This window comes from Cavia porcellus, unplaced genomic scaffold (assembly GCF_034190915.1).
Source record: "Cavia porcellus strain 051 isolate PalLab524CR breed Dunkin Hartley unplaced genomic scaffold, mCavPor4.1 scaffold_23, whole genome shotgun sequence".
Classification (NCBI taxonomy): Eukaryota; Metazoa; Chordata; class Mammalia; order Rodentia; family Caviidae; genus Cavia; species Cavia porcellus.
The window spans coordinates 29,521,608-29,538,680 of record NW_026947506.1 but is presented as its reverse complement, the minus strand read 5'-3'; the positions used below and the strand labels follow the sequence as shown (position 1 = coordinate 29,538,680).

At 41.4% G+C, this 17,073-nt stretch overlaps 1 pseudogene; it reads left to right on the top strand.

Annotated features, from left to right (window-relative positions):
* The first annotated feature begins 11,927 nt into the window (after positions 1-11,927).
* On the top strand, positions 11,928-12,671 carry LOC100736206 (5-azacytidine-induced protein 2-like; annotated as a pseudogene).
* The last annotated feature ends 4,402 nt before the right edge of the window (positions 12,672-17,073 follow it).

The following is a 17,073-nucleotide window of genomic DNA, read 5'->3' as shown; positions in this document are numbered from 1 at the left end:
ACTTATAAATTATTTCTTATCAAAATCAGTTAAAATCATGAAATTTTTTGGTTCTTTAGTATAATGAAGTTTCCTCATTCCCACTCAATACAAATAAAAACAAGCCACTTTCCAGGGGGAAAAAAATAAAAACAGAAAAGAGTCTCATTCTCTCTAGAGAACCATAGTGCCTCAAACCATTGTCTTTATCGAGTTTCTTGGCCAACAATTTCAGAATTAGTATTTTCCTCTGTCTTTTGGGGGGTGAGTTGGGGAGTGTTATATTCAGTCTCTTTTTAGAATCCAGGGAGACCATTTATATTTCTTTTACTTAGAAAGTTCTAGAGTTCGGAAGCTATAACATGCATCCTCTGAGTCTTCCTAGCTACTACACAGGCATATTCGTCCCACACTCGCCCCACTTTCTGTGTGCTTTTTGAAGGGTGATGTTTCTTCTCATTTTGCTGCTGCTGTCTTCTGGGCTAGAATGCTCTGCATCAGACTACTGTGTGAGAGAGAAGAGGGCTGCCAGATGTAGATGGCCCATGTCGCCTTTGCCCATTTCCCCACGGTAACATAGAACTCTAATCTCACCACAAGTTCAAAAAAATAGTCTTTATGGGAACCCAGGCCAGAGAGATGAGAAGAGCCGCCCCATATACTCTGCCCTAGCAAGGAAGCGGGTCGTCCAAGCTCTCTGGCTTTCGGATTTCCTGCATAATATGAGTGAGGAAACCAGAAGCATCTCTAAGTTCACACCCAGCTCCAATGGCCCATGATTCGCAGAAGAAATGCAAACTGTACCAGATATATAGTGACCTCAGGGCTGTTCAACATTAGGATGCAAAACTGATACGCATTTGGAAGACTCACTTTTCAAATTCTGAATCTGAGCTAGTGATACATTGCCTGAGCCTCTCTCCTGATGGGGTAGCGGGAGCGAGCCACAGCTCCTGGTTAGCCTCAAGAGTACTGGGAGAAACAACCAAGACTCTGCAGTGCCCTGTGCTGTTAAACCAGGATGTTGGGTGGCTAGTTAGGTAGATAAGTACATTTTTAACTTATAATGAGTTTATCAGGATATTATCCTGTGGAAAAATTAAGGAACATCTGCCTCTTTAGCTTGGGCTCATAGATATGGTCCACATGGTACAGAAAGGTTCATTGCTCTGCTATTATCTAAGACTTTGAGGTTCTTGAGATGATACTTTCTTCACTGCTTTCTGTGACACTTGGAATGGTACAATGCTGGTGATGAAACCAGCTGAGCTGTCCGCAGCACAGGAGGATCTGACACCCTATGACCACTGGACCAGAGAAATGGTCCAAGAGTCCAGGGAATGGAACAACCATGCAGGGGTTTCTCAGAAGCCCATAGCTATTGCTGCAGTTGTAAGAGAAATGAACAGGTAGTTGACGTTCCTGGACTTAATGTGTGCGTTTTTCTGAAGATCTCCATAGTCTGGTTGTCTTTATGGCTGAGAAACACTGCTGAGATGAGTGTAAATTAATAACCAGCTATTTATATGGATCTGAGTATTACTATCAAGATTTGAATAAGTATATAAATCAATAATAAATATGAAATAAACCAGGTAACTACCAAATAAATCAACCCAATGGAATTTCCTGGTGCCTTATTTTTCTTGTTCGTTTTACATTGAGATAAGAGATATAGAACGCCAGCCCTAATGATTTTTTCCACTTTATTTTTTCATAATAATTGACCTGGTCTATTGTTTCTAAAAATCTATCTGAGCAAAGGTTTTGATAAGATGGCTCTTTTTCTCCCCTTAGGTACGTGTGACAATAGGTGGATTTGCTGATGTAGTGTGTTCACAGCTAGAACTGTAACTGTGTATCTGAAAAAGAGTTTTTGTACAACAGTTTTTATGACAGTATGACTAGTAGAGGAAAATTTTCAGAAGACAATTGTTAACAAATCTGTTTTAAACCCTGATTTTGTGCTCTCATTTTGTAGTTTAAACTTAAAATGGCAACTCTTTCCCTACTGTTTGTTGTTGATACAAATAATGTACATAAACTGAGATTTGTATGACGGAAATTTCCATTGATGTCTTTGGAGACTGTCCATTGTTGTTGAACTTTATGCATGAATGTTAGCTTCGATTAACAGTTGACTTTGAACCAGAACTGAGCAGTCTGATTATCTAAAGGGGAATAAAGCACCCTGGCAGAATTTGGTGGCATTCCCATTAGCACAAATCTCCTTTAAGTATTTTATTATATATACATCTGATAAGTCAACTGAAAGCCAGTAATTACATTGCCTTGAAATTGTGAAACCAAAGTCATGTGTCAGTCATGACCAATAGACAATTATCCTAAGAACATAAGGGTCATTTTTATCAATTAATATAGTTTATTAAATTAAGAACTCAAAAGATAAAAATATGACTATTCCTATAGAAGTCAAAAAAGATTTTGCTAAAATTTTTGTTAAAAACTCTTATAAAACTAGAAATAAAAATGTGTTTCCTTAATAAAATAAGGAACAGTTTCCCAGAGCAGCTGTCAAGATGGAATTGGTGATAAAATACTCGAGTGCATTGAAGTCAGGTGCGAGCCAAGAGATCATCACAAAAATGACTTGACTGTCATTCAGTATTGGCCAGCAAATGTTTCTTAAAACTAAGTTAAGATAAAGTTCAGAACTAGGTTTAAATTTTAGAAATGAAATAATAATTAATCGATGTCACTATCTCTCCAGCATTGATACAGATACTTGTCCTGACCCATGTTTAACACATAGGTTTAACTCACAGGCTCTGAAGACTTTATACTTGGAATCTTTTTCTTGGGTACCGGGAGTCAAACTCAGGGCCTTGCACTTGCCAGGCAGATGCTTAAGCCACTTGGGCCCATATACTTGGAATCTTAAAAAAATTAAGCCACCAAGAATTGGGCTTAAAAATAAAGTTATAAGGAACTTGGGGCTGATCTCCTGATGTGAATTCTTTGAATGTGAGGGACTGTGGACATCAAGCTTTGTGCTACTATGGATAAGTTCTACATGAAACAGGACTTCTTCCTGCAAGACTTCTGAGAACCTATCAGGTGCAGTCTGTGTTTCACAATATCTAAGAAGGGGTCTCGAGTGTTCCCTGATGGGCGTGGCCATGGAGACGTTCTGAAAAGCCTCTCAAGGGCTCATTGTTCCATGTAGGCACTGTGGAAAACACTTCTGGGATTATCCCTCATTTCACAGAGCAGAAAATTGAGGCCTGGGGAGGAAGGTGACTTGCTGAAAGCTCTTATGTGAATTATACCATGTGGGGAATCTAGGCTGTATCCTTCTCTGGTCCTGCCTGAGCTTTCTTCCTAGCCACTCCCAGTGGGTCAGTCTCAGGGGTCAGTTCTGGCTGCCACAGCACAATCCCACCCACAGCCCACAAAATGGCTCTTGCAACAGTTTGTTTAAGCCCTGCTCTGGAGGCCAGAAGTCCAAGGGTGAAGTGCCCACAGGGCTAGATTTGTGGAGGCCTCTTCCTTGGCTCTGATGACACCTGCCTCCTTACTCCCTCATCTCATCATCCCTTTGTGTACCTGCATGTCAGTGTCCTACTCTTCCCTTCCATGGCATACTTGGCATTTTTGATCAGGGCTGACCATGTGGATCTTTTTACTGTAACTACCTCTCTGAAGGCCCTACCTCCTAGAAGGTCCTACTTCCAAATACTGTCATACTCCAAGGTTCTGGGGTTAGGCTATCATCATATGAATTAGGAAGGGTCTTGGCTCCAAGGCAGGGTGGCTTATGGCAGAGGGCAACAGTTAGTGGCAGCAGAAAAAGCCAAAGTTAAAGGGGAGAAGTATGAGATCAGCCTTTCTGACCTTATATTGCATATAGGCTACCCATCCCGGGGTGGGTGAAGCTGTCATTTCCATAATCCTAGCATTGGACTATGACTCAATCACAAATTTTAGAAGCCTGCCCCATGATTGCATGAGACTTTGAGGGACATCCAGACACAAACCATAGCAGAAGGAGATTCAATTCAGTCAAAAAACTGGGCCTTTCTCAGTGTCCACACTGCCCTATACTTCTTTCAGACATAGCAGAAATCTTAGATTTTGCAACCCTGGAACACAGTATCCAGCACCCACAATTTAAATGAGGCAGGTTTAATTTGGTTCTGAAATTCAGTCCATGGGGAGCTGGCTCCAAGTCAGGAACATCACGGTGGAAGTGTTGTGGGGCAGTGTGTAGTTCATTGGGGCTGGGAACCACAGCATGGGAACAGCACCAGAGAGGAAGGGGATTGAAACCAGATAGAGTCCCCAAGGCCATGCCTCCATGACACCCCCACACACAGAGACACCCAGAACTGTGCTCCTCTAGTCATCTAATCGGAGCCCAAAGCCAATTATCTTAGTCAGTTTCTTGCCACTTGAACACAGTACCAGACACCTGCAACTTAAAGGATACCATTTAAAGGATGCAATTCATGGGTGCAATCTGTAGTCAGCTGGCTCCAAAAGAAAGTGCCATGGTAAGAGGGTCTGGTAGAGGAAAGATGCTCATGTCACGGCATCCAGGAAGTGGCACAAAGTGAGGAACAAGGGAGGGAGATAAGATACACACTACTAGGTCACACCCCAAACCTACCTCTTGTGCCAGGTCTTTAACATCACATTTAGCTATGGCGCCACCTGCTCCAATCACCCTTCCAAAAGCCCTGACTAGAAATGAGCACAGGAGGCTTGTAGGTGGGGGCCATCTACATATAAACCATGCACCAATCAAGGTGATGGCACACTGAAAACTACACCCTACATCTTCCTGAGTGAGCATGACTATGACACCTGTCCACTTGCTAATTTATGAGCAGCCGGAAAGCAGAGACTGTGCTGATATGACCACCATGAAGTTCAGCTCCTGGAATTGGCTGGATGCTCAGTGACCTCTGTCCATGCACCGCGAAGTCAGAGGACCTGACTCTAAGTCTGTGTCCCACGGTAACATTGTGCTCCTGAGACAAAGATATTGAGCACCTCCCAGGGTTTTGGTGAGAAGTCCATAAAATATATCCCTGGCAAAACACCTAGCACATATACAGAGCTCTGTACATGTTAATTGAATGTGAGGTTGAAGCTGCTTTCTAAATTTCCATTAAAAGCTAGTTAATAAGAGTGATCACTTTATAAAAACTGTAATAATGAGGCATGCTAACACAAACAATGTAGATGCATAAGGGATTGTCCATCAACGATATTCTTCAGGTTTATCTGTCAGGTTGAAGCCAATTTCAAACCTGGGTAATTCAAAGGCCTAAGTTTTTCCCTGATATGGACCCCAAGAGACACTTTCTTTTTCTTTTTTTTTTTTTTTTTTTTTTTTGTCTTTTTTTATCGGTACCAGGGATCAAACTCACGACTACCTGCTTGCAAGGCAGGCACTTATGCTGCTGAGCTAAATCCCCAGCCCCAGGAGACACTTGCTTAATCAAACAGCTACACATTGATTTGCTCTTGCTGGGAGTGGAGAGTTGGATCTGACCCAGTTCTTTAGGATTCTCCAGGCTTAGGTGCTGCAATCAGCAAAGAACATTCTTAAAACTTTGATGTTTTTTAAGGAAAAGATTCTGCTCTTTGTTTGTTTTTACAATATTGGGTGCCAAGTCCAGGAGTACTCTCCCGCTGAGCTACAGCCTCAGTCCATTTCCTTTTTTATTTTGAGATAGGATTACATTAAGTTTCCAAGGCTGGCGTCAGACTTGTTCCTCTTCCTCATTCTCCTGAGTAGCTGGGATTACTGACAAACACCGCTATACCCAGCACTACTAGTTTTAATCAAAGAGGCGTTGGTTGCAGTAAAAAGAAGTCAAGCTCAGCCCACAACAAAGATCTCAGAAACCCATTTACCGTATCTATCAGTTACCTATCCCCTGCCTACCAATCATGATATAGGACAAAGCATTTGTGCTACTCAGATCTCCTGTTTGGGGACCAAGCACCCAGCTGCTGCCCTTCTGGATGCCCTCCCAAGTTCATAGTGAGGCCACACTTCCCACAGCCTGCTGACTGTGACTGACGGCAGTGGTGGGTAATTCTGATCTTCAGGGCTCCTTGGAGAACAACCTTGGACCATGATGACCATCTGGCTGGCCAGAGCTCTGCACAGCTGTGCTGTCCTTGAGTTTCTCCTGCCCAGTTTGAATTCTCTCTCCTCCATGGAGGTCACATGCACCACAGGCTGCAGCCTCTCTCCTTCTTTCTCCTCACCTTTGTGGGCACCAGCATTTTATCCAAGCAGGGTCCTACACATCTGATTCTGTCCCAACACCTGTTTCCCAGAGACCTGAAATAGCAAGCACGCCATGGCGTAATCCCTTAAAGCAGCAAGCAGTCCGTTTTGTCCATCTGTGCATAGAGTGGCTGCTGCACACTTCTGACTTGGGCTCGGGCTGGGCTGGTGTTGGCTGGGACTGGTGATGTGTCACAGTCACATGAGCACAAGGTGGCCTGGGCTGGCCTTAACAGGGGACCATTAGTCTCTCTGCAGGTCCTCTCTCCTTGGACTGCTGTACCCACATTCTTTTCTAGAGAGAGGATCTAAGGGCTCTGCCCTCTCAAGAGGTGGGCTTGGAACTGACATGAATCCACTGTCCTGCATTCAGCTGCTCAACCTGAGCCAAAGACAGCTGGGACTTAGGGTGAGCAGAGACCCTGCCTCTGGTTGGAAGAGCTGCAGAGCCACAAAGGGTGTGGCAACAGGGAGGGCTCAGGAGTTGCAGCCACCCTTCCCAATCAGTCCTGCACCCCGTTACCCAGCAGTACCGACATCCCCCTGGGCCAGTCTGCTGTTCATGACTGCCTTGGCCTTTGGGGACTGTGCAAGTGGACCTGACCAACCAGCATCTCTGGTCTCCTCGCTGGGGCAGTGTTGCCTGTCACAAACCGTGAGTTTGAGTTCCTGGTCATCTTCCAGCTGGTTCTGGCCATGATGAACACAGCCCTTAGGAGAAGCAGCCCATGTGCAGGGCTTCCTTTCGGGAACTTGAAAAGGTCTCCTTTCTAGTGCAGTCTCTTTCCCTTCTGTTCCCTGTAACCCCTGTCAGTTTCAGGTCAGGATGCTGAGAGAAAACAGGCCACATTAGCATTTGAACTCAACCTTATACTCTTGAGCAGCAACTCAATGATTAGGGCCCAGACCTGAATCAAAAAAGAGCAACCCAATGTGAAGTTGGTCTAATTAGTCATATGAACTGGAGGCTTCCCCTCTGTTTCCTCCATGGCCCATGCTTGTCAGATCACATGAGCTGGGCTTTGCACCCTGATATGCTAGGAAAAGGACAGGTACCTGTTCTTCATATCTAGAGTGCTGTTATCTGGGCCACAAAATGGTCCTCCCAAAATTGTCCTTTTTGTCTCTTGAGTTGCAAATGAGCTCAAGAAGGGTGCCTTTGAATCACAGCCTACACAGTCCTGTGCAGGAGCCAGCACACAGTGGCTGGGTCAAAAGCCCGACCTCATTAATACCTTGTCTCGTGTTAATGGGAAACTGAGCAGGATGAAGGATTCGAGATGAAGGCTGGACATGGGCCGCTAATCCTGGGTCTGGACTGTTGAAGCTTCTGTGATCTAGGATTTTTTTCTTGCTTAAAAGGTTTGAGTGCCGGGGCTGGGGATTTAGCTCAGTGGCATAAGCGCCTGCCTTGCAAGTGTGTGGTCGTGAGTTCGATCCCTGGTACCAATAAAAAAGAAAAAGACAAAAAAAAGAAAAAAAGGTTTGAGTGTCATGAAACATCACCAGACCTGTTATCAGAAAAGATTAGGAGACATCCACACAGAACCCTGATGGGACAGCTATGGAGTTTCCAAAAGCAACTCTCCCACTTCTAGGGTCACTGAGGACCAAGACCATGGGAGCAGCAGCTCAGCGCAGGGGTGACATCTTACTACTGCCTGGACTCTCATGGGGATGGCCTGGCTTTCCACTGGCATTTGCTTTATTCATTTCGAGGTTCCTGCTTCTGAGCAGCTGTATCTCCCTCTGCAGGCAGCTCTTGCTCCAAGCACATTGTGACCACATGACACTTAATGACATTTTAGGCACCTGTTTCCTTATATGGAGTTCATGCCTGCCATGTGTGAAATAACTGTGTTAGGGCCAAGAATTTAGCTTAATAGAGTAAGCAACCACCTGGCAAGCATGAGGTTATGAGTTCTATCCTGGGTACAAAAAAAAGAAAGAAAGAAAGAAAGAAAGAAAGAAAGAAAGAAAGAAAGAAAATAATTGTTTTTACTAGAGCCTCAAGCACATTTTAATTGGCACATTAAATTGTTCACTGGCTTGCAAACTCCTAACTATCCTTCAAGACCTTCTCTAGGAACCTCTTTCTCCCAAGCAACATTTCTACAATATCTCCCCATACCTCTAGTCCATAATATGTTGCTGCAATGATTTCCCTGTATGCCCTACTCACCTGTGGGCCTTGGTTGTATCACAGGACAACCTGACCAGGTTGTTTAACCGCTACCTGACACATATTCCTCATGAGCAATGGTACTTTCAAGTTAACTGCAGACCAGGGAGGTGCTCTAAAGAGATGTGAGGCCCTGAGGGAAAGGGATGCTGGAGGAAGTACATTAACCCAGTAAACTCACCCACAAAGTCAGCTAGGCTCTTACTGAGAAGCGAAAGTACTTATCCGATGGCTTTGTCCATCTGGGAAGGAGAGAGAGGCTGGGTGAAAGAGGATCAGAGAGAGCCCAGCTGAATTGTGTTGTAGCACAGGACTCCTGCAGGTCCTCAGGACATATGTGTGCAAGGAGAAAGGAGAAATACAGCACCACCAAGATGAGAACAAAGGAGCAGAGGTCATATACTAGGAAGTATGCTCCTGCCCAAGGCTTTTAAGAATTGGGCCACCCCTGCGGAGCTTGGAAATCTGCACCCAGTGTCCTGCCCTCACACGGAATCATCTCTGAGGCCTGCGAGGATCAGGAGTCTGCACCCAGTGACCCACAAGCATCTGGGAACTCTCAGTGAGGCTCATGGGGACTAGAAGTCTACACTCAGAGACCTGCCTGCGCTTGGGAACCATCTCTGAAACCCACTTAGACAGGAGTCTGTGGTTAGAGACCTGCAGCCATTAACAATCCTCAATGAAGCTTGTTATTAGACAGGCTGCCAGCACAGGAAGCAACTAGGACTTGTCATCCAGTTGAGTTGGAGGAACACAGGAAAATGACAAAATGAAAGAACAAATTGCAGTCTCAAACTTACAGCCCATCCAGATCAAATCCAGGAGACATAAGACATGGATGAATTGAATTTAGAAATCATACAACTGAAGTTTCTGAAATGATAGCAATAGAAGTAAAGAAATAACTCCAGGAAGCTATAAAGGAAATCAGAAGTAGTCTCTCAGGTAAAAACAGAAATGAGAAACATAATGAAAGAATTGGTGAGTATATCTAAAGAAAAACAGACCAAAAAAATAGAGAACAATAGTAACATGATGGAAACCTTAGATGAACAATACAGGAAACAATTAGAATATATGAAACAGATTCAAGGAGATATCCAGGAAATCAAAAATTTCATTGAAAGCTGACAAAACTGCACAAATGAAATTGAAGACAGACTCTCAGACCTTGGAGATAGGATTGTGGTTAGTCCTCATGAAAGGGAAGATCTCTTAAAAATAACAAGAAATCAGGAAATAATTCAACAGCTGCAAGATAATGCAAAGAGAAACAATATAAGATTGGTAAGTTTCAAAGAAAAAAGAGACAACACAAATGACATGAAATGACTATTTGTAGAAGAAATAACAAAAAATTTCCCAAACATGGGAAAAGAAACTGACTTACAGATATGCAAGGTATGCAGAACTCTAATTAACCACAAAAAATAAATCTACAGCTTGGCATATAATAATCAAGATCCCAGAAAGTCAGCATAAAAGCACAGTATTAAAAGCCACTAGAGAAAAGAAACAGATCACCTATAAAGGAAAGCCTATTAGAATCACGACAGACTTCTTAACACAAACCATCAAATAAGAAGAGTTTGGGGTGAAGTGTTGCAACCTCTGAAAGAAAACAGCTTCCAATCCAGATTGATGTACCCTGCAAAACTATCTTTCAAAATCAGTGGAGAAATAAGATACTTCCACAGCAAAGAACAACTGAAGAACTTCATGACCACACAACCAACTCTATAAAAAATACTGAAATGTATTCTAGAAGGAGATAAAAATGACCACCATTCCAAGAACAACAACATAAAGAAATCAACAAGTAGGACAAGCAATTAAATAGAGGGGAAAAGTAAGAAACCAGAAGCAGAAAGATAAGTTGATAAAGATAAGCCAATGCATATAATTTATTATAACCATTAATGTAAATGGCCTCAATTTACCAATTAAAAGAAACAGAATGGGAGAGTGGGTCAAGATACAAAATTCAACAATATGTCATATACAAGAAACACATTTAACTCAAAAGGAAATTTATAGACTGAAAGTCAAAGGGTGGACAACAATATTTCATGCAATAGGAGCCCAGTGAAAAGCAGGAACAGCTATTCTGTTTGCAAACAATGTGTACTTCAAACCAATAATGATCAAAAGAGATGAAGGTTATTACATACTAGTTAGGAGAAAACTTCAAGAGGAAGTGATAACAATCTTAAATATATATGCACCAAATATAAGAGCACCCAGCTATATAAAATAAATATTAATAGACATGACAAATCAAATAAGCAATAATACAATTATAATGAAGGACCTTAACACCTCATTGTCACAAAGAGATAGATCAACCAGACAAAAAATCAGCAAGCAAATAGCAGAACTGAATCAAACTTGTGAGTAAATGGTCTTATTAGATGTGTACAGTGTTCCACCCAACAATATTAGAATACACATTTTTCTCAGGTGCACATGGGACGTTCTATAAAATAGAACATATACTAGCACAGAGAACATGCATAAGTAAACATAAAGGTTTTGAAATTATATCATAGATATTATCTGACCATAGTGCAATGAAATTGGAAATCAATGACAAAAGAAACTGCAAAAGCTCCATAAACACATGGAAATTAAACTGCATCCCTACTGAACAACCAATGAATCACAGAAGAAATTAAAGTGTTAATTAAACAATATATGCAATCAAACAAAATACAAATATGATTTATTGGAACCTGTGGGATGCAATGAAAGCAGTCCTCAAAGGGAAATTTATAACAGTGAATTCTTACATCAGGAAAACAGAACAAGCACAAATAAATGACTTAATGTTGCACTTCAGACTCCTAAGAAAAGAACAAGTCAAGCCCAAACAAGGGAGGAAATTATGAAGATCAGAGAAGAAATTAATGCAATTGGGACTAAGAAAACAAAACGATTAATGATTCAAAAAGTTGGTTCTTTGAAAGAATAAATAAAATTGATAAATCCCTAGCCAGCTTTATTTTTAAAAAAGGAAAGAAAAACTCAAATTCATGCAATCAGGAATTAAAAGGGTGAAATGACTACAGATCCTGTGGAAATAACAAAGATCATCAATATCTACTTTGAAAACCTTTACTCTCATAGCTTTAATAATACAGAAGAAATGGACAGATTCCTAGAAATATATGAATTACCAAAGCTGAATCAAGCAGTTATAAAACTTCTGAATAACCTAATATCAGTTAATGATACTGAAAATGTAATTAAAAACTCACCACCACCAACAAAAAGCCCAGGTCCTGATGAATTCACTGCTGAATTCTGCAAGAAATTCAGAGATGGTTTAACACCAATACTCTTCAAACTTTTTAAGGAAATTGAAAAGGGGCCACTGAGGCCAAGGGGGAAGCAATGGGAATCACTCCACGGTGTACCCAGAGCCACTATCTTTTTTGGGAGAGGCAGCGGTGTTTGAAACCGGAAGTCCACGGTGACCCCTGGTGACCCGCTGTCATGGATGCCTTAACAGAAGATGATATCTGCATTCTGAATCATGAAAAAGTTCATAGTAGGATACAGTGACTCCAGTTTTACACTCTGCCTTCTCACTGCTTATTAAGACATCAAAAAATGACTTAATGAGTCAAAGAACGAGAACTCTTTCCTGAAGCCAAGAATAAGACGTTTGAAAGAAAAGCTTGTAGGTGCTCAAGCAGATGAAGAAACAAGTTCTGTGGGATGAGAACAAGTAAATATCACGCATATTGAGAGGTTTGCATTGATAGAGATAATTTGAAAAGCAAACTGGATAAAATAAGTAAAGATAACTCTGAATCTTTTTAAGTATTGAATGAGCAGCTACAATCTAAAGAAGCAGAACTCCTCCAGCCAAGAACAGAGGTAGAAACTCAGCAGGAGATAAGGAATTTATTTTATTTTATTGTACCAGGAATTGAAGTCACACCACACGCTTGCTAGGCAGGTGCTTGTGCCCTGAGCTAAATACCCAGCTCTTGTAATAAGGAATTTAAATCCACCTTCATCAAACTGGAAATTGGAAAAGTTGATCTGTGACGTGAAGATCCATGGTTTGGAACAAGAGCTAGAACTGATGAAAAAAGAATGTTGTGATCTCAAAATAGAGCTACAAAAGTCAAATGAATGGATTCATCTCAAGAAGACAATCTGAAGAGTAGCAATCTCCAAAAAACTAAGCATTTCAAAGATGTATACCTTTCATCCAGTGAAAATTACTAATTTATCTTCCTTATCAGAGTTACCCTTTCTCTTATCAGTCTAGGTTTGTCATTTTTACAAACTATTTTAAATCATTTTTGGGCAAAAGCAAGGAATTGATAAAAATGCCAGAATCAGAGTAACTCAAATTAGATATAAATGGTATAGAATAAGACTTTTGCTTCCTTTCATCGTGGTTTGCATAATTTGGATCATTTCTATTGAGAATATTTTGAAAAGCTGCCTTCTGCTCAGGTCCCACCCAATATCTGTCTGAGGGGGTCAGACACCTAACAAGACAGTGAAGAATCTTGTGCCAGCATTTGGGGAGGTTAAAAAACCAATGAGCTAAATCCTATTTGTTTTTTGAGACTGTGGAGCTATAATTATGTCAACAAACTGCAGTTTTTAAATTTTAGTATCAATTCTGAGGGTCATATAAAAGAAACAATTTTTAGACAGTATTGCCTTAATGAAGTTCAGTCTATAAGTACTTTGTAGTAGCCCTTGGAGCATAACTAGTTTTGTCAAGGCACATAAATGAGGATCAGACCCACTTTTATTCTTTAGAGTATTTCTATTGATGAATTAATAATTTGAATTTTATGAGCTTTATTAAACAATGAATTCTTAACAGGAAAAAATCATGAAAATATTGTTTATAAAAAAGCATCAAAATTTTCAGCATCAACTGAAAATTTGATGTACAAAGACTTTGTACACTTTTGGTGTACAAAGACTAATAAGAAGAACATCATAAATAAATTCCCATAAGAACTATAATGAAAATACCAATAGCATTCTATAAATTAAATAATCTTTACATCGGTTATTGCACCTAAAGTAGTTTGCATGCATGACAACGTTCCATACACGTTCCATACACACACATTGCTTTCAGTAACAGCACGTGTCTTTGGCTTTCCTGGCCTTTTTTGTAGGACATACTTGACATCTCAGTGGTCTTATTGTTTTGTCAGGAGGTTATACAGTTTGTAGCTAACAGGAACATAAAAGTTAAAATGTATCAAAGATCTAAATACTAAGACAGAAACACTAAACCTACTGGAAGAGGAAGTGGGTAGAAATCTCAAGGACATAGAGGTGGGCAGGCAAATAGCTCATGAAGAAAAACTAAACTGCCCGGGAAGTACTTCAAAGAATCAACATGGGGATCTTGTCCTACTAAAAAGATTTTGCACATCAGAAGTCACCAATAGAGTGAAAAGAAAACCCACAGACTGGGAAAATATTTTTGCCAACTGTACCTCAGACAAAAGCCTTTTATCTAGAATGTATAAAAACTTGAAAAAAAATCAGGCCTCCCAAATTTAAAGACCCAATCCAAAAATGGACATCTGAGATGAACACAGAATTCTCCAATGAAGTACAAATGCAATTAAATGTATCAATGATGTTCAACATCATTGGTCATTTGAGAAGTGTAAATTAAAACAACACTGAGATATCATCTCATTCCAGAAAGAATGAGTAACATTAAGAAATTAACTAATAACAAATGCTGGTGGGGTTGTGGAGAAAAAGTAACCCTTCTCCCTTGTTGATAGGAGTGTAGACTGGTACAACCACTTTGCAAATCAATGTGGAAATTCCTTTAAAAACTAGGGTTAGAGGTCTCAGCCAACTCAGTTATTCCCTTTCTGAGTATTCCCCCCACCAAATTGAAAACACACCATAGCAACACATAGCTACACATAGCTTATGTGTAGCTATGTTTATAGCTGCACAATTAGATCTTGGAAACAATCCCAATGCCTATCAATGGAGAAATAAATAAAAAAGACATGGTAATTTTATGCAATGAAATACTACTCAGTCATAAAGAAGGATAAACTTTTTATAAGTAAATGAATGCAACTGGAAACCATACTCATAAATGAAATAAATCAGACTTGCATGTGTAAACACTATATTATCTTGCTATTGTAAGTAACTGAAAAGGCAAATAAGATCCAAAAGTTACAATAGATACAGTAAAAGGGAAAGAAACTGCTCAAAGGGATATTATATTGTTTGATCAATTTTGCATGCCTGTATCTGGAAACCTGAACAACTATTCTGAAGATAACCGATAGGATTTTCAGCGTGAGGAAAGAGATAAAAGAATACAAAGAAACATTAGCCTTTATTTAAGAGGCAGAGAAGCGCCCTATGACCAAAGACAGTGAACCTCATCTGATCCAGAAGTAGGGTATGGAGACATATATATAACCTATGACCCGCGTTTGCACTTAGGTGCGCATTGGTGACGCATGAGCAGCTGATTGGGACATTTTTCACACCACTGGTACAAGGAAAAGGAAGTGGTCATAGGAGAAGAGGGAAGTGACCTCAAGGTAAACGTCCCTTGGTCCCACCTCCCACTGCGTAATATTCTATCTAGAGCAAAATCCTTTCAATAACAATATGCAATATAGCAACCATTGCTAAATTCCTATTATCTTGTTTTGAAATCGTATATTGCTATTATTTTTTGTTGTCATCATAGTCATTTTGCTTTTGTTGTTGTTTTTTGATTGTTTGCTTCTTGATTTTTCTGTTTTATTTTCTGTTAAAAAAAAAAAAGAATTGGCTGCCACAGGGCGTCTGAAGAGGCTGTGCTGCTCCCCAAGGGCTGGCAGGCTGTGCGCACAGTCTCTGCAGGCAGGGCTCTGAAGACTGCATTGCTATGGAGCCCTGGGCACCAGCAGGGCTCCCAGGAGAGCAGCCCATGTGAGGGGAGAACTTTCCAAAGACGCAGTCATACCCATGGCTCCCCTGTGCCCACCAGCCACCTGCCTCACTGTGCCTACTTCTGAGATCCAACTCCACCTCTAACTACTCCCCAAAGGAGCCTCACATAGGTTACTAACTCCCTTCCTGTCCCCAAGTCCAATGCCCCTTTCCTTTGAAGTGTTCTGCTGTCTTGAAAGCTCTTGTCCTGGTCATGTCCTTCCTCCTGCCTCCCTCTCCCTTGGGGCCTCACAGCTCCTTGGGGTGCCTCCCTGGGCTGCAGTTTAATTTAAAGTACCTTTGTGCGTGAGGAGTGTGTGTTAGGTGACATTAGAGAACCTAGTCAGAAATTCACACTCTTGGGAAGAGGGAGGGGTATGTGTGTGACAAACTCTTCTAATACTGTCATTTATATCTGCACCACAAGTGGTGCACAGAGGCTGTCAAAAATCATTTGCAGCTGGGTTCAGTGGCACGTACCTGTAACCCCAACTACTTGAGAGGCCAAAGCATGTAGATCACAAATTTGAGCCTGTTCTGAGCAACTTACTGACTTACTGAGACCCTGAATCAAAATGATAAAAAGTTGGAAATACAGCTCAGTTCAAGGGCTTGTGTTCCATTCTCAGGAGAGGAAACGAACAAACAAACAATCAAAGAAAAGCAACTCATAAAATCTGTGCTAAGAGTGACATATACTATACATCCTGGGCTAGAGAGATTTTATGGGCTGCATTTCCCTGGCAGGAATGAAGTACAATGAACAACGTGGCTGAACCTCTGTTTATCGCTTACCTGCATCTACCCCGCACATACTAAATATGGTGTCTCTGTTGCCTGACATGGCTGCAATGCTGCTACTCCTGGCATTGAGAAAGGGCAGAGGCCACAGCGCCCAGGTCAGCACAGGGCTTCTCCTAGCTCACAGGAGCAGGTGGTGCAAGCATTCACCTGATTCTCATAAATGCTGATGTGTGTCTGTCTAGGCATTGCTTTCCTAGTGCCCGCTGCTCCTGTTTGGCTCTTGAGTGACCCCAAGGGCCAGTGTGTTGGAGGTGTGGTTCTCTGCCTGAGGCTGTATTAGATGATGGAACTGTAGGGGTGGGGCTTACTTAGAGGAAGTGAGGTCATTAGGAGGCGTGCTCATGAAAAGATTCCCTGGACCTCAGTACCTTCCTGTCTTAGGTTCCTACCAGCTGCTATGAGATGAAGGAGTCTCCAGCCTACCTGCTCCTGCCATGATGGATTGTGCTGCCGCAGGCCCAAAGTAACCAGGCTCAGTGGCCATGGAATGAAACTTCTGAAACCTGAGCCAGAATGCACTCTTTCTCCTTACAAGTTGAATATGTATCCTATTGGGGAAAAATTGATTTTTATACCTACCACCTTATGGACAGCTGCAAGGAGGGAGGAAGTGACGATAGTCCTCATCTACCACTAGTGCCCAGGGATTATCCTCAGAACACCAGCAACTATTACTTCTGCTCTTTCTCGTGCTCATTTACATACAGATATTCTGAGAAACACAAGTTCACCAGCTCTCAAACCAAGCACACCACTCCCCCACTGGCTCTCTGTCCTCACTTTCATGCTTCTGTATACTCTTCTTTTGGTCTATATACAAAGTCTTTCTTTTGTTCTATACATAAATACTAGGAATTGCCTGAACTTCCCAGTTTCCTTCTCTTCT